The sequence below is a fragment of the Gavialis gangeticus genome, unplaced genomic scaffold (genome assembly GCF_001723915.1).
Source record: "Gavialis gangeticus isolate Ggan-Ray unplaced genomic scaffold, GavGan_comp1, whole genome shotgun sequence".
NCBI classification, from domain to species: Eukaryota; Metazoa; Chordata; order Crocodylia; family Gavialidae; genus Gavialis; species Gavialis gangeticus.
The window spans coordinates 71,294,630-71,315,570 of record NW_017729024.1 but is presented as its reverse complement, the minus strand read 5'-3'; the positions used below and the strand labels follow the sequence as shown (position 1 = coordinate 71,315,570).

The following is a 20,941-nucleotide window of genomic DNA, read 5'->3' as shown; positions in this document are numbered from 1 at the left end:
TTTCTCCTCTGGCGCAACCACTAGATTTCCCAGAGGATCTTGCAGGGGCCCCACATTTCCCAGTGCTTTCTTCATCCTCCCTATATATTTGAAAAAGGACTTTTTATTATCTTTGATTTTGGATGCAAGTCCTAGCTCTATGTCCGCCTTAGCTTTCTTGACAGCCCCCCTACAGGCCCGAGCAGAGGAGATATACTCCTCTTTGGAGATAGCACCCCCCTTCCACCGGATGTACACTGCCTTTTTGGCAATCAGGCATTCCCTTACACCGTTTGTGAGCCAGGGGGGCTTTTGGGTACTTCTGCCCCCCTTGCTTTTTGTTGGGATGGTCACCCCTTGGACCCTGAATATCGTCTCCTTAAGGAACGACCACTCATCTTGGGCACTGAGCTCCCCTGCTCTCGAGAACCCCAGTGCCTCTCCCACTAATCTCCTCAACTCATTGAAGTTGGCCCTCTTGACGTCTAGGGCTACCACCTTGCTGCAGGCCCTTGACACCCTGCACTGGATGGTGAATTCCAGCAAGCAGTGATCACTATCACCGAGATGGTCAAGAACCTGGAGGCCCCTTACCAGGTCATTGCCTGTGGCCAGGACCAGGTCCAACAGGGCATTTGCTCTGGTGGGACTGTGCACCTCTTGAATCAAGTGGAGGTCCTGTATCTCGGCCAGGAACCTCCTGGAACGGTCTGACCTGGCTGACTGTTCCTCCCAGCGGATGTCCAGGTAATTTAAATCACCCGTGACAACTACATCCTTTGCTTTAAGTGCCTCTGCAAGCTTGCCCGAAAATTCCCTATCCAGTTCCTCCCCTTGGTTGGGGGGTCTGTAGTAGACCCCCACCGTTAGATCCCTCTCCCCATGGCCCCCTTGTATTTTGACCCAGAGCACTTTCGCTTGACCCTCTGACCCCATTTTGCTGGCAGAGGATGTGTATTGCTCCTTGACATAGAGCGCCAGACCCCCACCTTTCCTTCCTTCTCTATCCCACCTGTAAAACCTATAGCCCCTGACCCTAACTGCCCAGTCGTGGGATAAATCCCACCAAGTTTCTGTAAGCCCTATTATGTCTGGGTCTGAACTGGTTATTCTGAGGGCGAGTTCCTCCTGTTTATTCCCTATACTACGAGCATTGGTATATAGGCATGTAGGGCCTTGCCTAGCAGCGTGTGCCACCCCCCGATTTGGGAGACTGTTTGGACCCCTGTTTCTTACCTGGGCACTCCTTGCATTTGTCACCCGTCTTGCTCGGGTGGTGCTGGGATGGTAACTTAGGTTTCTGCACAGTAACTGAAAAATACTGTGCAGTAGGGGTGTGCGTCTACACATGCACGCCCACACTGTGCAGTAACTATGGTGACTTACATTGACTCGGGAGTAAATTTTGCTACCTGCCCATTGCAGGTAGCAAATTTTCTTCCAAGTAGTTACTGCACAGTAAGGCATGTGTAGACACCTTACTGTACAGTATACCTTACTGCACAGTAACTCTGTTTGTGTGGACTGACTTGGGACTAATTTTATTCCCAAGTCAGTGCGCACACAGTGTTACAGCACTGTAAAGCCTACACTTGTAGATGCTAGCCTAAAAACCACGTACTGCGCAGTAACTTACCGCACTAGACATGCCCAAGAAGAGTCACATTCTAAAGTGGTTGGATGAACTTACAATTTTTAAATTTTAGTAAGATCACAAAAAGCTAGTTGTATGAGGTGTACATTATAGGATTCTTGAGTAGCTACACAGGCCATTACAATTTTTCTTTGGTTGAATTTGCTAGTAGGAAAAGAGAACAGGATTTCTGCCTACTATTAATAATCATGACTAGACTGTCCACTGTACTAACTGTACATTACATGCTGTCTATAGCTGTTAGAACAAGCATTGCACTAATGATTACATCCATTCTTCTGAGAGTGAATATGCAACTTAATACAGAACACTGTTACTTGTGTTTACAGAGAGCCTTAGCTTGAGGCCATCACCATATAATCCTGAAAATGGAGAGATACTGTATATCCAATAAAAACAATTAACACATTAGTTTATGGAGAGAAGTCAGTAGTGGGACTGGAATGAAACGGAACCCTCCAAATTCCTGTGAGTGTTCTGTTTTTGACCTACATTGTCATCTTAACAGGTTTAATCAAGTAAACTTGCAAGCACTATAAACACCAAATTAAAGTGTAAGCAAGCAAGAAGTATCCTGTAAGAAAAATACTGTAAGTATAGGGCATCACCAGGGTTTCTTTTTTCTTTCCATGTAAGGAAATAGGGTATGAACAGACATTCATTTCTAGCAGTAGAAATTTCTGAGGTTCAACCCAGTCTGGTTGAAGGGAGGGGAGAGAGCACTGGGGCAATGTTCCCTGCCTGTTCCCCAGACTGAAATATCTTTTTAAAAGTCTGGGGTTCAATGAACCCAACACTGGGGAGCCTTTCCCTGATTTGGGCTTAGAGTACCCCCAAACCTTCAGAAAGGGGGCTTGGAGCTCATTTCTTAAGATCCCCGGTTGCCATAAGTGCAGTGGAGAGAAGCTCATTGTACCTGGCCAAAGTCTGGCTAGGGACAGAGGAGCTCCCCCAACCTTAGATGCACGTGCTCATTTAAAGAGGGCTCCTCTCCCTTTTTAAACTCAGACACTCCTGTCTAGTGGAATGGATGGAGATCTGTGGATAGTTGCTCCAACCTTCCTGGTGTCTGGGAGGAGAAGGAGCGGTGGGACAATGTTTCCCAAAGTGTGGGTCCCCAGTCTGAGGGATAAAAAGGGATAGTTCTGGTCTTGGGAATAGTCAAGTTGCTACCTATCACTGTGCCTTCTCCGGACTGGGCTGACCGCAGTCTCAGGAAGGCATGGGGAGCATTTCCTAGCTGCTTTAACATGTCGCAGTACACTGGGGAATTGCACTGGCTACATACAGCTGTTTATTGGTATGCGAGAAACTCTTGCACAGGCAGATAGTTCTCATTCAATGAGGAAGCTCTTTCTCCCAAATCAGGTACATTTTCTGCAGGAGAAATTTAACAAAAGCTTGTATGCTTTTAGTTCCTACGAGGAGAGCAGTAATTCTTCTGGTAGAAACCAAACCCCTGTACATGGCCATAAACTCAGAGACTGCCAAGGATAGAACATTTGTCATTGTACATTTGTCATTGTCATTGGACAACTTCAGGGCTAGGTTTTGGCTGACCTCAGCATTAATTTCAAAGGGGAAGAGCATATAAATCCTTCCTCTAACATCTTAGTGTGGCCAGCTATCAACATATCACCTTCAAGTCCCTCAGGACAGGGACTGCTTCATGTTATTGACCCAAGGAGCACTTACCATCTAAAAGAAGATGAGGAGTAAGAGACTTCCTATTCCTCTTTGTTGCAGCAAGCACGTTAACCCGCTGGTCAGCACAAAAGGGTTACTACACCAAAAACTGAAGTGGATATTTGCAGAGGTCAACACCTAAGCTGAGTTAAACAGCCAGTACTTTCTAGTCAAGGCTGTAACAGATTCAGATTCTCTACAAATTAGCTATCACACATTCATTAGTGAATTATACATACTGCCTTTGCCTGCCTAGAAACATGAGGAATTACCATGCCTTTTTAAAGCACAAAGCTTCCCAGAGTGCTTGCTAGTGTGCAAGTCTTGATGGCAATCATCATAAGCAGAGAAATGTACTGAGGTACTTTTTTAATAGTATTATGCTATAGTGGGTGATGAAATCGCATTTCAGATACACTGGTATTTCTATATAGTCCCATGGAATATGGCATGACCCATATTCACTGCATACGGCATGTCCCATCTAGATTATTACTATAATATTTCAGTGACACTATTTTTTGGCAGAAGGAAAGAGAAATTACAGAAAGTAAAATATATATGGAGATTTGGGGATAGTGAAATATGTGGGATGAATCATAATAGATTTTTGCCCTCTAAAAATAATGTATTTTAGCAATGGGACATGGTTTCGGCCAATTCCTTAAACAAATTAACAACTTGTGGTTTTCCTTCCTAAAAAAGATTCTTTATAGATTTTCTCTAGAACCACCGTCTCTTTACCTTTTTAAAAAAATGAATAACCTTGGTAAAAACAGCCCAGAAAACAGCATCAACATTTGAAAAGTAAGAATTATTAGTTGCTCGATAAGTAAGATTACTAATACAAGAAGCCCAGCTTGTTTTAAATTGGATCTTAAGATTAATGTAATATTTTATCTTGAAATGTACACATCTCTAAATTCAAAGCTTTATGAGAGAAATCGTATAAGAAGCTAAGGCTTCTTTTTATGCAATAGTACGTGCAAAAGGCTTAGAACCTTATCTGCAGGCACTATGCTATTTAAGTAATGTGATTAGTAAATACTTCTTTGGTCCCCACAGTAAAATTTCAGTTCTTGTGGTTTGGCGAGGTTCAAAACAAGCTAAAATGAGTAAGGATGCTGATTCTTTTGCGTAAACAATGGATATTTGTATCTTATTTGCTAGAATCTAGTGAGATAGATAGCAGTGACGTATTCTAAAATAGAATTAAAACATGACATTTGAGGCATATTCATACTCTCTCTCAGTTTCCATGTCAAATTTGCCCAGTAAATAATTAGATTATTATTAGGTAACTTCCAATCACCAGTATAGTAAACTATTTCTGATAAACTAATAGTTTTGAAGGCCAGTAACTGCCATTATGTTCAAGTCAGACACCTCATATACAAAAGCACCAAAAAACAAACTTCATCTAATAACTGCTGCAACATTTTGATTGAGCTAAACTATATCTTTTAGGGTCCTGACTTAAATCAAGAAAATGCAAACAAAGTTGGGGGAGGTCAGTTCAGAAACACTGGACAGGTCTACATGTGTCGCCAGCTGTGCAGTTGTTACTGGTTGGAAACTGATACTAGACCAGTTCAGACTAGAAATAAAATTCAACGTTTCTAGATAATGTAACTAACCATTAGATCAATACAACTGAGGACATGGATCTCAATTAATGCTTTCTGGAAATTTTCCAATGCAAGATAATTATAAGTTTTTTAACCCAAAATATTTCACCTGATACATCTCAGATTTGATCACCTTTCTGTGTATCAGCAAGTTCCCATGAAACATTCCTGGATTCCTGACAGCAGCTGATGTCTCCTGATCTTATCCTTCTCTTCAATAATCTAAGACAGGGGTTCTTAACCTCTGGTATATGAGCTAGATCTGTCATCTCGCCTGCAGCACACCCCATCAGTCCAGAAATTTGGCAGCAGGGAAGTGGTGGCACTGCTCCCCTACTGCCAAATCTACAGATTCAGACAGCCAGACAGGGTGGCACTGGGCCTCAGGGCCCAATCCCAGCACTGGGACCTAATCCTGGTACAAAGGGGGAAGAAGGAGGAGGTGGTGATGGACCCCAAACACTCAATCCCAGTTTGCAGGGAGAGAGGTGGTGGTCCCGGGCCACTGGGACCCAGTTCCAGCATGTGAGGGCAGAAGTGGGTAGTGCCAGGCTCCCAGGGTCCAATCTTGGCAAGGAGCGGCTGGTGCTGGGCTCAGTTTCACCCACAGATGGGTTCCACACTATTCATCTGGCCTCTGGCCCAAAAAAGTCAAGCACTACTGTTCTAAGAGATTGAGCTCCTTGTAGTCCTTCCATAAGAAACACATTTTTCAGACTCAGATAATTTAAATAGATTTTGTTCTAATCTCCCAGGTTTTGACATCCTTTCTGAAGTATGGCCCTCAGAAATAGATACAGTATTCAAGTAACAGTCACTACCATCTGTAGCTGCTTGTGGCACAGTGAGTGAGGCAGGAGGAGGAAAACCCCTGGTCGTACCCTTCCCCTTACCGGCACAGCGGTGGAAGCTCTCCCCAGTTATTGCAAAGACAGTGCAAAGCTGCTGTGGAGCTGGGCTAGCACTTCTGGCTGCCTGGATCTGTCAGGCAGAATTGCAGGGCAATCAGCAGAGGAAGCCATGGCTAGGGGAATTTTCTGTTCTGGATAGCTGGAAGCCCTCCAGCTGTGACCTGTGGCATGTGGGTTCCTCATTATGAATGCCAAGCAGCAGCTGGAAGGAGGATGCTGTCCCTGATGGGCTGGAGTCCCTGGTGGGCAGATACAAGAAGATGCCAGAACTGAAGAGAGAGGGCCCTGGATAGTGAATGATGGGACCCAAACTGGAAATGGGTGAGAAGCAGCTAAGCTGCCCACATTTCTTGATTTTCATAGAGGACGGACTACAGAGATTCCTGGCATAAAACCCAGAGCCCTCGCCTAGGGACCTTTTCTAGGCAAAGTTTAATAGCCCAGTGCCCACCCAGCATCACAGGCAGAGCCAGAGTTTATATACAGACTGTCATACGGAGGCCAGAGGCAGGAGGGTAGGCGTGGAGGAACTCCCGTTATAGACCTCATAAAGGGTCAAGCCAGCAGGTTTTTCTTTTGGTGCTAGAAAAATCTAGCTGAGCGAACCTTTTTCTTTAAGCAAAGTATCACTTCCTGATGGGACCTATTCTCCTTTCTTTTTTTACATCAACATTATGGCAGGAGAGAGCTTAGGCAGGAAGCAGAATCTCATTGGGGAACAAAATACTAGTGTCTGCACCCTTCCAGGCTGGCGCAGTGACACCGCTACATACAGATATAATGTCACCACTCTACTCTAACTCTTCTGATTATATATCCAAGGATTGTGTTTGACCTCTTGGCTACAATTTTATCCTGGGAGCTCATGTTCAGCTATTTCTTCCAGCTTCTAAGCATGATCTACTTTATATAGTATGACTTTGTACTTGTCTCTATTAAAACAAAAGTTCAGATGAACCCATTTTACCAAAATTGACTTAGAAATAGCTTGTAGAACTCCAATTTGTGTCAAATGTAAACATTGATTTTATATCTTCTTCCAGATCATTAATAAGTATATTGAATAGCACCAAGTCAAGAACAGTCTTGTGTTGTGCTCACTACATACACTCCTGTGTATGACAGCTTTTCCATTTACAATAATTTTATTATATACATTTACCAGATTCTATTCAATTTAATATTGGATACATTGATTTTGAATAGTACCATATTTTAAGGCAGAATATCATAGGAGACTAAAGCATATTCCTTACAGAATCTTTATAGTTTAGTTATCTTACCAACCAAATTTGTAATTGTGTAAGAAAATATATGAAATCTGAATCGATCTATACTTCTAGGAAATAATGTTGATTGTTGTTAATTATGCTGCCATGTTTTGATTTCTTGATTTAATGTCATTTTTGACCTTCCATGATTTTACCCAGGAGTTATGGTAAGCTGACTTGTTTAAATTGTATCATCCCATTTTAAAAGCTAGCACAACTTTATTTTTTTTCCAGTCCTGCTAGTGCTTCTTCCATATTCCAAGGTTTGTTAAAAATCAACATTGGTAATTCAGGGAGCTACTCAATCTTTTAAAAAATACATTTGAGTGCAAATTAACAAATTCTGCTGATCAATAAAATCTTTGACATATTTTTTAAGTAATGAATGCATGTTGCTTTTTTATTACCTTGTCTTTTAGTTAGTTATGAAATTATTGTTTAAATAATTTTCTCTAGAATCATTATAGTTATTGAAGTTAGTATGTAGTTTCCCAATTTCTCCTCCTCCTCCTTTTTAAAGTTTATCTTCACGAAGTTTCAGAAAAACCTAAGAGGGGTTCAGCAATTGCTTTTGGTAGATTGCTTTAAGTACATCAGGGTGAATTTCATTAGTTCCTGACAATGCTGTGTACTTCAGCCAATCTAAATATTTTTTAACCTGTTCTTGTCATCTTGTGTCCTTGTCCTGTTGTTAAAATTGCTTATACTAAGTATCGTATCACAATTAACTGTGTGAGCATGGCTGTATTATTGAAGCAATTGGATCCTTCGTTCTTCTCTGTTATCTGCTTTTTTTCTCCTTTCCTAATAATATATGAACCTTAACTCTCCTTTGTCTTTCTTGTACTTTTTATCATTTTCAGAACCCTTTCTTGAAGCCTTTTTTGTCCCTTGAAACTTACAATTTATTTTGTGCCTTTTTCTTTCTGATTTAATTGTTTCATTCCGATCATTATGTACTTTATCCCCCCATGTTTCCTTATACTCATTCTTTGTTATATAACCTTGCTTCCATTTTTATAATGCCATTATGAATTTTAGGTCATCCAAGAACTGTTGATGTAGCCATACTGGTCTATTACTATATTTTCTATCTTTCTTCCACAACAGGATAGTTGGCCATTGTTCTTTTAATATAGTCTCTTTCAGTAATTGCTAGCTCTAATGAACTCCTTCTCTTAGACTACGGCCTCAAGAGACCTTTCTACCAATTTCCTGAGTTTGTTGAAGTCTCCATTTGAAGTCCTTTGTCCTTGTTCTGCTGCAGTCACTTTCTCCTTTCCTGAGAATCATAACTCTTACTGTTTTATGACCAGTTTCACCTAAATTCACTTCCACCTTTGGTTTCTTTAGTCTCTTCCTATTAGTTAGTATCCAAGCTAAAATAGTTGCTCCCCTAATAACTTCCTCCAGCTAATGAAACAAAACATTTCTCCCAACACATTCCAAAAACTCTGAACTGTTTGGGCCCTCCTATGCTGATTTTACAGTACATATCTGGGAAAATGATATGCCCCATTACCACCAATTCCTTTGGGTGCCTCAGTTAGTTGTTCAAGAAAAGCTTAATCAACTTCTTCCATTTGTCATGGGAACCCTAGTATGACATGCTTCTTATGCTTATCTTTTTTATCTTCCCTCAGAGATATTCAAGAAGCTTGCTATTTGCTTCTTACTAAACTTTGGAGTAGGTATACATTTTTTTGATATGCAAGTTGAACCTCTGCCTATTCTTTTTTCATTGTCTTTAATTTCATTTTCTTTCCAGCTTTCGCTAAAACAATACAATAATATTTACAATAACATTATGTAATAATAAAATAATGTAATAACATGTATGGTTTTTGGTAAAAACATATAGTAAGATTACACATTTTGCCAATTTAAACAAATGTAAAAAGAACGTAGTATATGGTGATAAAATGAAGCAATATAAAATAGAATAAAACAATTAAAATAGGGAAAAATATTTGATTTTGTGACTTATTCTTTATCCAAATTTACCTGCTGTTGTGATTCTGTGGTAGAATCCTTGTCTGCCATGCAGGAAACCTGGGTTTGATTCCTAGAAGTGCATATAAGTACATCAATTGAGGCACCAAATGTCCAGACTTGGTCTGGCCACTGGATGCTGTCTCGATGGTCTAGATGGGGAAGGGAGGTCTGGGTAGCTTCTCCATCTTCTGGCCTAGGCATATATGTCTAAGGTCCTGGCAGACAAGGTTCTTTGGGTAAATCTGATATCTATTATTAGACCAACTCAAATGGTTGGAAACATTTTTCTTAGAAAGCTTTTGGGCACAAACACCCTTTGTCAGACTGAGGACGCATCTGCGAATGGTTTGTGCTCTTCCTGAATGGAGTGATAAAGCAGCCAGAGGCCAGTATGTATGCAAGAAAGCCAGTCAGTTAAAATGTAAATTGAGGTGGTCAGTAGGTGAGAGATGGGGGGAGAGAAAGTGGGAATGAATGTAGCTGTAGACAAAGAATGAACGGGGTGGGAAAGGGAATAAGAATAGCTGGTGGGAAGTGGGGGATTTATCTGGGGAGTCAGATGCTAGGCGGGTTATAATGTGAGATAAATCCAATAACTATATTTAGTCCACGTATTGGTGACCTCTCACATCTATATTTATCTATATAATGTCTATATTTAGTCATATACATTGGTGACCTCTCATGTATACACCATAATTCAGAAGGATTAATGGTTGCCTACTACTTTGTGCCAGTAGGGAGTATAGAACAGGTTGTGAGAGAGGAGCCACATTTTTTATTAGGCCAGTATTTAAAATTTTCCAGAGATCCATTTTCCTTCTATATCTTCAGAGAATGAGCAAGACCACAAACAGTGATTTGTCACCTATCTCATTCTTCCATCAAGACCATATCCTGTCTGTAATATTGGGTCCGACACCATCTGCCCACAAAACTGCACAGCTCACTACAGTGAAACAGTCTTATAATGGCTTCTTAGTTTTGTACTTCAGATAGATAGGTTTCTATGGTAAGAGAGTAATTTGTTAATCTCAAAAAGGAAAATTTGAGAGAATCTCACTGCCTGCATTTCTGTCTGCATGCTGATATCCTTAATTCTTAAATGTGTATCTTGTTTTAAGTACAGGAGAAATACTGGGTCAGTAACTGGCATCCTATTTCCCAGACCATTTTTCTGGAGAAGAATATACGCATTATTTAAACATCTAAATAAGTGTGAATTTGGAACAGAAGAGGCTTCTAAAGTGCACCTCTTAGGCTATCTGATAGAGGTACATGCTTTTATTTTTATCCAATAATTTAGAGTTCTTGATTGAGCTAAAGTGCTCACACTGAGCAGACATGTTTCAGATTGCATAAGCCTCCCCCAATGACAGAAGTGATAAAAGCCTAGATAAAAGCTGCCCTAAAAGTTGTTATTTTTTTTCCTTGTTTTGAGTGAACCATGGCATCTGCACCCCATAATTCTGTCCCATACTGTAAAATGGACCCTACCTTAGATCTATAGACCTTTAGTGCTGCCAGTATCACCCTTCTTCTGGTCTTATTGTAAAAGTTCTGCTCAAGGCTTGTTATACTTTACTGCTTACATTTTCTATGTGCTTATTCCAGTTCAGATTTTTTTATTAAAATAAACTCCAGGGTATTTAAATGAGAATACCATCTCTAACCTCTTTTTCTATAAACATCATACTTGTTTTCTCCTTTCATCCCCCCCCACCAAAAAAACAATACTTTAGATTTAGCAGTGTTGATTTCCAAGCTACTTAAGATACAATATTGCTGAAAAGCATCTAGTAACTATTGGACACCTATCCAGGATTCTGACAATAAAAGTGCATCTGCTGCATAAACAAGACAGGGATAGATTCATTTAGCATCATGGGTATGTGGAATTGATTCCTCATTAACCCATGTTTTAGATCATTCAGAAATAGATTAAAAAGTAGTGGAGTAAGCATATAACCTTGTCATATACAGTTTTAGTTGGAAAACTACTGGGCAGGACACCAATGATCCTGTAATGCACCCTAGATGTATTTAAATAGTAAACAATGATTAACTGTAGAAGAGCTCTGTCCATTGATGTTACCACCTGCCTGTTCTTCTTGAACAAGCTATACTATACTAAATCAATATTTTGGTCCTGTGATTTATCCCACCAAGGCTGATTTTTCCCCCCTTATTGTAATGAAATAATTTAGAACAAGGGTGTTATGAGGAAATTAGCCTTTTTGTTGTGTTTTGGAAAGAAATCTTAAAATAATGGAATTTTCTGAAGGACGGAAATTCAATTTTCCAGTCACCAAAGGAGTTTTTCAAGGAAGATGCTCTTTATGGCTAAGCAGCAAGTGGCAGCATTACCCATCTTCCTAGAATTCAGCTATGACAAAAATGAAAATATGGAACTGGGAAAACCTCGACAGCTGTAGGAATATATTTCAGAGCAGCCTCCAGTACATCGGCTTCCTATTCAACAGCCAAACAAGCTGAACTCTCTGAATATGTAAAATGAGGTCAGGAGTATCACTGAGTCAGACTCCTTCACAAGTGTTTGCAAGTCTGGTGAGGACTAAAACTTCTAGGAAAAGAAGCCAAACTTTTCTGAAACTCGATAAGAGGTTCACGTCTAGCCATGATTAAAGGTCTTAGTTCACATTTCAAGAGAAGTTAAAGGTTTCCTCACTTTTTTGTGTTTAATCTGAGTTAGTTCACTCTTCAAAGTGCATATTCATACTCTTTTAACAGTATTAAGGAACTACCATGATGAGTTATAATTAACTCAAGATGATACTGTCTTTAAACTATCCTAACTAATGGGAAAGATCTTTAAACTAATACAGCAATTTATGTGACATGCTCTGGTCAAAATAACAGTAGCCAAGGATCAAGGAGATCAAAAGCCTTTTTCACCCTCTTGACCAAAACTAGCTAATATTTACATACATTTCATTATCAGAAGACTATTTTTGAGCTGCACTCGAAGTCTTCTATCAAGACAAATCAGGATAGTTTCTTTTATAATGAGTGTTTGGAGTGAATTCAAATCAAACCACTATGTAACGGTTAAGCTAGATAATCCAGGAAAGGTTCTTCTGTGTCTTTAAGTAACTAGTATACATTCTTAACATTAAGCCAGTTTTACATTCCCTATTACACTAATGCATTTTTAATTGGAAAGAGCTAGATAAAATCTTTGTTATTTCCTTTCAGTGTCTAAATTCCTGTTTGTTTGTCAGTTTGTTGTATAAGGTTTGCTGAATAGAATGGAAGATAAAATTATGATCTAGATTTTAGAACATGTGGATCCAACTTAATTATCATAACTTATTCTATTATATCTGCTTAAAATAATATAAACCAAGCAAGAATTCAAGGTAACTTCTAGGGCTCAGATGTGTTTCTCTTGATAACAGTTACAACTAAGGAATGGAAGTGAGGATTGGGGAGTGGGAATGACGCATCAGATTCAAGCTTGGTTAATTTTTCAACAATTCATTATTGTACAGTTTATAATACTTGGTATTTTATTGCTTTGTGTCACTTTATATTAGTAATGTCAAATCATCACAGTCTGTAACATGGCACTCTGGAACTTGACATGTGGATATAATGAAATAGCGAAATGCTAAATAGGAGTCTATTTGTCTTGGCAACGTTTATCCACTTTTAGCTTAGATAGTATCTAATCAGGATCCAAGAATAACATGAAGTAGAAAATGGAGCACTTTTCTACTCTTGTATTTTCTTTTGAAACAATTCAGAAATGTGCTAATACTTGATCTATGTGGATTGTAGCCACACCAAATTGTTGACGTTTTGCCCTTCTTCCCCACTGTAACCCTCCACCTAAAATCTGGGTATGCTGCGAGATGTCATACTAGACAAGTTGCGTGTCCATTATACATTACAATCTTTACATAATACCATTATGCAATCTATATGCAGCTCTAAATGGATAGCAAAACAGTCAAACATAGTTAAATGTGGCAAACATTTTTCCATGTTCAGAAATGTCTGGCAAGAGCCATTCGGATTTATTGCAAACAGAATAGAATATTGGAGATTTCTTCAAATTAGGAGCTGCATGTAAACTAAGAGAGATGAAGATAAAAACAATGGAGCTTTAAATACACATATGGCTTTATTTTAGAATACTCATTTCTTAGGTAACCTCTCAAAATGAAAATTTCTCTGGGAAAAATATTTTATAAAAGATATACTTTGATTGGTATAACATGATACCTTTTTGGAGTGCATAATCACAGGACTAATGCTGTGGTAAAATAATCTTTAGGTCTAATCTAGTTTCTATTGAAATCAGTTACTGTCAACTTTTGTGAAAACAGAAATAGGTTCTATATTGAGAACCTTCTATAGATTATGCTGAATGTCAGATAGTTTACAGTGCTACTGACCATTATGTTTAAGGTTGCACAACAATTTGCCCCTTTAACCTTTTGTTACTCAGAAGTTTGAAAGCTTTGCTTTTTTTAAAATCAGGATGTAATTCATAGTCCATTGTAGTCAATGGCATCTTTTTATTGACTTTGTGAACTTTAGATTAGATCCCAAGTATCTGATTTTCATCCCACAGACAGATTTTCTTTCGTATAGTTACTTCAGATTCATAGCAGAAGACCTATACAGAGAATTAGCCATTTAATTTCTGTCAGGTGATGATTTCCAGGTGATTTCTCACTCTGATAATATCCAGTTCAATCACTCTAGAGACATCCAGTTCAGTGCTCTCCCTCTGTAGCATCCAGTGTAGGAGACAGGATATTGGGCTAGACGGTCCATTGCTGTGACCCAGTATGGCAATTCTTATGTTATTATGTTCTTTTTAGTCCAAAAGAGTTTTAGCCTGGAGGAACTGGCTTAGTACATTAAGTGGGAGGGGGTGAGGGGGAGGGTGCAGGGAAGTAATCATAACCTATATTGACTTTTGTACACTTTTTAACCTATATTGATTCTTACACTCTGCCATATGACATTTATATAGACAACCTATGATATCTGGTCTAAAACAAGTCACCATAAGGTAGGTGCACAGCTGGGTGAAGAACTGTACACAGAAAGTTATCATCAGTCATTAGAAGGGCATTTCAAGCAGTATCTTGTACCAGTATGTTTTGGGCCCAGATCTATTCAATATGCTCATCAGTTAATTGGATGATGGACTATGGTTGAAAAATATGCAGATGGCACATAGCTAGAATAAGCTGCAAAAACTTTGGAGGATAGATCAGTATTCAAAATGATCTTGATATATGGAGAAATGCTACTAAATGAAGAAAAGAATATTCGGTAAGGATCAATGTAAAGTACTACACTTAGGAAGAAGTAACCAAGTGCACAAACATAAAACAAGGATTAATTGTCTGGATAGCTGTTCTGCAGAAAAGGATCTGGGGATTATAGTGAATCATAAGCTAAATATCAGTCAACAAAATGCTGCTGCTATTCCTTTAAAAAAAGGCGACTTCATTCTGGGATACATTAATAGAAGTAAATATTCTGCTTCAGTCAGCTCTGGTGAGGCCTCAGTTTAAATACACTTAGTTTGGGGCACCACACTGTAAAGAAAGGTGTTGACAAATGGGAGATGCTCCAGAGGAGACCAAGAAGAATAAGAGGAGTTTTAAAAACATGACCTCTGAGGAAAGGAATTAATTTGTTTTCTCTAGAAAGAAGACAACTGAGGAGAAACATGATAAAGGTTGCCCAATATGCACATGTTTTCATAACAAGGACAATACACAATTGTTCTTCATCTTCACAGAAGGTCAGGCAAAAATATTCAGCTTAATCTACAGCAAAAAAATATTAGGTTAGATAATATGAAAAACTGTTTTTATTATAATTATATTTAAACCCTGGAACAGGTTACCTTTCTATTGGAAATTACAAATACCTGTTGAGGATGGTCTAGCAGTATTTATCCTGCATCAGAGCAGGAATAGATTTAATATTCCTTTCAGCTTTATATATCTTTGATTTTGTAATACTGTATTTTCTTGCATTTAACATGCCCTTGAATAAAATATGTACCTTGTTTTTGAAAGACAGAATGAATTAAAAATAAATCTTTCCTTAAGAGTCTCTGCCAAGGGGAGGAGTAGGTAAAGAGAAAACGTCCATATGCAGCTAGGGAGCCTCACATGTAGCACGTGCAGCTTTTCTTTTGGTTTCTCATGGCACAAGTTGAAGTAGCAGAAGCTGCTGTTACTGTATTTCCCTGTTTATAATGTACACTTCAACTTCCAGCAGCTGATTTTTGGAAAGAGGGTGGAAGAAAATGTAAGACGTTGTAGATAAGAAAATATGGTATATCATCATAATGTGGTAATTAAAATGAAGCAGAATGTGATAAACATAGTCCAATATAAAAATTATTTAATCTGAATCACTAAAAACTGAATGAACACAAAATATTAATATCGTCCAAACTATTCCGTAAAATATTTTTTGATCAACTCTATTTGATAGCCTTTGCTTCTCCTCCTAACTAAAAGAAACCTGAGGAGACTTTTGCTTAACCAATTAAATGAAGTTAGAGTCTTAATTTTTACATTTTCACTCATGTTAAAAATAGTGAATGGCACATTTCTTATTTATCAAATGATGATTACTATTTTATTTGTGATCTCTGTCAAGCTGCATTTGACAGAAAATGGAATTTAATTAAAATGCATGGGAAAACATTATACATTTGTTTTTATTAGTTAATGAAAATACCACGAATGAATTGGATTTATCAAAAAAGTTAAATTTATTGAAGCCTGTTTTGCATGTTCAATGGATTTTTTTTTAAGGAAAAGAAAATGTGTAGTTAGTGTGATAGACTGCTTCTTTTTCTGGTCACCATGTCTATCAACATTTGTATTCATCAAGTGGAAGGGGAAAGCAAGCAGTCTTGCTTTTTCAACTCCAAATCAGTTTCTTAACTTGAACAAATTAGTGAGACAAACAATATTTTAAGTGGAAGAAACTGAAGTGGATAAAAAAAAATTCTCTTGATGGTATATATGCTTTTGATAGCAGCCAGGTCAAGCAGTTTAAAAAAACCCTCTGATTCATTTTGCATAGCCCATGACTGTACCATTTCAGTGGGTTCACTTTCTTTAAAACTTCAGCAGAAACTTGAAACAGTTTGCCCTTGCTATATAGATGAGAAATGCTGGCTAATGTAAAAATCAAGTCTTAAACTCTTCAAATATTTAATATGTAGAGCAGACATAAAGTTAAAGGCACTTTTCAAATATATTGTATTAAAATTAGAGCAAAAAGGACACCAAAAACAATGTAAGGTAGATTATTTTAACTGTTCTCTCTTTGGGTTGTGGAGGTGAAGTTTTCTTTATTTTAAAATAGGTCAAACACAAATTAAGCCCCAAAACTTACCTTAAAAGAAGGGTATTTAAATAGCAAAGATAGACAACCAGAATTGATTGTTATGTAACTTTAATTCAATCCTGTTAAGTGTTGCATTATGATACAGTTCAAATTGGATAATCACATACATTTTCCTAACCCTCCCCATTCAGGATCTCTGTTTATTGTAATTTAATAAAGTAAGAGATCAGAAAACTAAGACCTGATATTACCGTTATTTCCATATTAGTTATGAAAAGGTTAACTTTAAGACTGTAAGAATGCATAATGAGTGGATTAAGTTTAATCTAATTGGAAAACTTATTTGAAATCATGTTTAATTATAGTAATATTAAGTCATTTAATTCTTATATCTGGGTAGAGCTAAATCCTAAAACTTAAGTATGTTTACTTAGCCATTTAAAATAAAAATGTAATAATGAGTGAGGTTTAACAAGGAAACACCTGATAGATTAGGATAAATGCATAGTGCATGCAAAAATTAGAAGAAAAAATTCACACAATGCAAATGTTCATGAAAGTAACGTATCATGCAAACAGGTCCTATATTTTTACTTATTTTTATAGACCACTGTGGACAAGAAGATATAGACTATCGCACCATTTTAACTTATTGCATATTTTGTTAACATGATACATAATAATGTTTTGTCTATTTCAGATTAAAGTAGGGCTTGAGCTAGATGTATAGTAAGGAGATAAGAGGGAGCGGTTACTCCCCTTGTAGTTCTATGCAAGGTAGCTAGATAATTTGTTTAATTTGTTCAGAGGGTGTACCTGTCGATCTATCTACTGTGCAAAGGAAGGGGCATTGGTGAGAGAGATGAATTGGTGAATTGATAAAACCAAGGCTCTAATCTTTTTTACTTGTTGGTCAACCAAGTAGTGTATAGATTTCCTACTTCAGCTTTGAGCATCTAATATCAAAAACCAGTGGTGGCAAGATAAAGCCAAGGATATTCAGCTCTATGCTGACAAACGTGATATGCATAGTTTCTTCCAAACAATGAAAGCCTTCTACAGAGCAACTTTCTATAGTCTTTCCTAAGATCACAGTATGGTACTACAGACTTCAAAGAAAACAAATCTATCCAAGATACATGGAAAGAGCAGTTTGAGGTGCTCCTGAATCATGAGCAGATTGTGATGGATGTCACCAGTGAGTCCATCTTTCAGCACTGGGAAAGGGGATTCCTTGCCAACCTTCCTATCCTAGAAGTCTGGTGGGCCACAAGGAAACCAAGAGCAAGGTTACTGGACCAGATGGCATACCCTTTGAAATATTCAAGGCTGGCAGTGAGGAACTGGTACTAAGACTCCACCAATTTATTATTCAAATTTGGAACAACAAGGAGATCCCTGGGGACTTGCAGAATGCCAGTGACACAACTATCTTCAAGAAAGGAGATAAGTCTGTGTTTGGGAAGTATTGAGGTATTTCCCTCCTTTCCACAGCAGGGAAAAACCTTTATCTCATTCTCCTGAACCGTTTTCTATGTCTTGCTGAGGAAGTCTTGCTGTAATCTCAGTGTGGTTCCAGATCATCACATGGGGCAACTGACATGATCTTTGTTGCTCACCAAGTCCATAAAGAGTGTTGTGAACAACATCAGGACCACTATATGGCCTTCAATGACCCCAGTAAGGCCTTCGACTCCATCAATCAAAAGCCTTATGGAAAAGCCAGATTTGGATACTCTGAAAAATACATCAAGGTCCTGAGGCTTTGCCACAATGACATGACTGTGACCATTCATTCTTTGTAGCATTTCAGAGACAAATATTAGGCCATAGTCTTCAATACAGGGCTTTGGTCTGCCCAGTCTGCCACTCCCCAGTGGAACACTAGGGCAGACACAAGTGGCCAAAACACTCTATCTGAGCCTGGGGACACACACACCCCTGCCACCAGAGTGGCTAGCTGAGGTCATCTGGCCTCTCATTCCTTTCTATATAAGCCCCAGACCTGAAAAGGGAAGTGTCTGGGAAACAAGGTACATCCTTGTACCTAGGCTGTTGCACCCTTGGATTGTGCTGTTACTGACTCTGATGGATTCTCTGAATATGTGACCCAGCTAGCCTCCTAACCTCACATTCTGCCTGACCCTTTGGATACCTGACCTTGCTCTGCCCTGACCCCCTGGATATGTGACCCTGTTAGCCTCCTGACCTCGCATTCTGCCTGACTCTCTGAATCTCTGACTCAGTTCCCCAGACAGATCTCCTGACTTCTTACTTCCTGGCTTCTCCTGGCTCTTTGGTGACCCCCAGACCTGGCTGCCCATGGCTTGGTATGATGACTGATCTACTTGTCTTTTGAACTGGAGTCAGGTGACAATGCATCAACACCCCCGTGCTATTCTCCAATTAATTTTTTTACCATCATCCTGGTTCTCGTTAAGGACTGCCTCCCTTCTGGAGTTAACTTTGGATACTGAAAGGACAAGGCGAATGTTTTTGTTTGAAGACCCAAGCAATATGGAATGTTTTTACTTGAAGACCCAAGTATTCAAAACAACCATCCTTCACCTTCAGTATGCTGATGACTGTGCCATCCTTGGACACACTGAGGAAAACTTCTAGACTTTGTTGGACTGTGCAGAAGCCTACCAAATTTTGGGCATCTCTCTCAATGCTGAGAAGACTAAAATGCTCTATCAGCTTACTCAAGGCCATGAACGTAACCCCCTTCCTCAAATTACCATTGAGGGAAAATCCTTGGACGTAGTTGAGCACTTCTCTTGCCTCAGTAGCCATGTCTCTCAGATACCAAACATTGATGAGGAGATCCAGCACAGGACCCAGTATGAAAGTATTTCCTTCAGGAAATTTCTTTAGCAAGTTTTTATTGATTGTGACCTCTGGAAAGTCACTGAGATCCAGGTCTACAATGCAGTCATCCCTATTCTTCTCTATGGATATGAAACATAGATGACTTACTATTGTCATCTCAAGGGCCTGGAGAGGTATCACCAATGAAAAATCCTCCACATGAAATGGGAAGATCACTACACAAATGTCACTATCCCTGCTGGAGCCAATGTTACCAGCATTGATCCTCATGCACCAACTCAGCTGGACGAGACATTGCATGTGGATGCCTGAATCTCAACTCCAGGAACGAGTGTTTTACTCCCAGCTTAGTTGTGGCCAGGTTAGAGAAAGCAGAGGAAGGAAAAGGAGAGAAATCCTGGCCTATGGCTTACTCTTCTGTGGAAAGACCTGCAGTCTCTACAGACAGATTTGTGGCTCAAGGACTAGACTTCTAAGACATTTCAAGACCCATCAATGAGCTGTGGTAAAGATAATCCTTGAAAGGAGGGATTGCTAACTACTACAGATTTGTTACTGGTATAGGCAAGTAGTAAACTATTAGAATCCAGCAGAAGTAGAGGTGGAATTATAGTTCAGCTGTGCCTTTTAGGTAAGGAACTTGTAGTTTGGGACAGCTCATTGTGATAAAGATAGAGAGCTGGTGACAGTAAGAACTGAGCACTGGCAGGAACCCATAGAGGAAAAGGGAGAGCTGCACTTCTGGAGCAGCTGCTCTGTGAAGATAGAAAAACCCTGGAGGAAGAAGGAGGGGGAGAAAGCAGGAAAGAAGAATGAGGACAGTGAAAGAGAACAGTCACAGGAGAACAAGCATGGTGCCAATTGGGAGTGTGGGGGAAGAGAGGAGTGGCCCGGGAGCCAGCTGGAACAACCAGAGAGTTGCGGAGAAGCGAGTGACGCAGATGTGGGATTTATTGTCAAGAACTCCATTGGAGAGCTGGCGCGATTTTGAGGGCTAGCAGAGCCAACTGAGCCTTACTGTCCAAAGTAAAATTTTCTTGTATTTCTTTTAAGTGATTAATTGGGGTAAAGCAACATTATAAAGAAGAAACAAACAGAAAAAAGATAAGCCTGACCTCGCATAGAGACTTAAAGGGGAAGACACCTTTTCTCTGTTTTTGTGTTTTTGGGTTGTTTTTTTTATAAACTGATAATCCTAAAAGAAAAGAAATTAATGTAAAAGAAGGTTAGATAGATACATAATAAAAGAACATTACCATAAAGAACACACCATGAGTTTTCTTCTTTGATTGACCAGTTAGATTTTTTGGAAAATCTTAAAACACCAGGTAATTGATCAATAACCCCTTTATCCAGTGGTGTTTAAGTCCTACCCTCCTGGTATGAATCCATTAACATCTAGACATGGCAGGGGAGATCCAGATTACCACTGAAGAAGAAAAGAAGAAATAGGGAAAATTTTCAGGTAACTTGAGATCAAACTGAGTGACTGTGTATTTCATACAAGAGAATACACAGAAAATCTCACACTCATATACTACTCCTTACTCACGTTTTATTTTAAATATTAAATGTTTATCTATAACTGTTAAATATATTAACATTCATGGTAGACTGCTGAAA

The 20,941-nt window shown here is 38.9% G+C and overlaps 1 long non-coding RNA gene across 1 annotated transcript in view; it reads left to right on the top strand.

Annotated features, from left to right (window-relative positions):
* The window catches only part of LOC109297463, a 199,564-nt gene extending 190,748 nt beyond the window's left edge, over nucleotides 1-8,816 (top strand). The window contains exon 4 of the long non-coding RNA XR_002097319.1: nucleotides 8,773-8,816. This is a non-coding gene — a long non-coding RNA (uncharacterized LOC109297463). The remainder of the gene's footprint in view (nucleotides 1-8,772) is intronic.
* Nucleotides 8,817-20,941: the final 12,125 nt, after the last annotated feature.